The sequence below is a fragment of the Dioscorea cayenensis genome, chromosome 21, assembly GCF_009730915.1.
Source record: "Dioscorea cayenensis subsp. rotundata cultivar TDr96_F1 chromosome 21, TDr96_F1_v2_PseudoChromosome.rev07_lg8_w22 25.fasta, whole genome shotgun sequence".
NCBI lineage: Eukaryota > Viridiplantae > Streptophyta > Magnoliopsida > Dioscoreales > Dioscoreaceae > Dioscorea > Dioscorea cayenensis.
Window position 1 is genome coordinate 275,835 of NC_052491.1, and position 994 is coordinate 276,828.

The window sequence follows — 994 nt, forward strand, 5'->3', positions numbered from 1 at the left end:
AAATAAACTTGTCAAGCACATCCTTAGTAGTGAATCTCTTCTTCAGTATTGGTTGTTGCATTTGGGAACCTTGTGGAGGTGGTGCAGATTTTTGTTGCTGCCCCTAATTCCATGAAACGTTTGGGTGGTATTTCCACCCCGAATTATAAGTTGAGCTGTAAGGGATTCCTTGTGGCCTTTGTCTACCAATATAATCAACATTCTCAATTGGGGTGATGGAGGAGCTCGGAATAGGACATTGGGTGACTCCATGCCCTTCACCACAAGTGCTATAACTCATCACTGACTCTGACTTCGAGCTAGTACCCATGAGCATGTCTAGCTTCTTATTCAACACATCAATCTTTGCGACAAGAGCATCATTGGTACTAACTTCATAAATTCCGGCCCCATTTCATATTGCACCTCTTAAGGCCCAATTAGACTCATTGCTTGCCATTGATTCAAGGAGTTGCTCAGCTTCATCGGGGTACTTGTTGCTAAGAGATCCACCTATTGCAACATCAATTAATTGACGAGTTGTATAGTTTAACCTGTTGTAGATGATCTGAACCCGCATCAAAGAAGCAAATCCATGATGGGGGCATCTTCGAAGGAAGCCTTTGAATCTCTCATATGCTTCGAATAATGGTTCTGACTCTCCTTGCTTAAACGCTAAAATTTCTTGCCTTAGCTTCACCGCTTTGCTAGGAGGAAAGTATCTTCCCAAAAAATTTTCAACCATATCTTTCCATCTTTTGATCGATCCCGCGGTAAAGATGTGAGCCACCAGTATGATCTATCTCTCAAAACTGAATGGGAATAATCATAGCCAGATCGCGTCGTCTGTTGACAACGCCCTTGCATATGTCCCGCAAGTGCACGCGTTTGTCGAGTAATAAAATCTCAGGTGAGTGGGTATCGTATCCATAGGGAGTAGGGAGTAAAAATACTTAAATTGTTTCTTAACCAAGTGAAGATAAATAATGATTGTGTTGACAAGATGTAATGTAAA

At 41.6% G+C, this 994-nt stretch overlaps 1 non-coding gene across 1 annotated transcript; it reads left to right on the forward strand.

Moving 5' to 3' along the window:
• The first annotated feature begins 569 nt into the window (after window positions 1-569).
• LOC120252655 lies at window positions 570-676 on the forward strand. The gene has a single exon (XR_005534112.1). It is a non-coding gene; the product is annotated as a small nucleolar RNA R71 (small nucleolar RNA).
• Window positions 677-994: the final 318 nt, after the last annotated feature.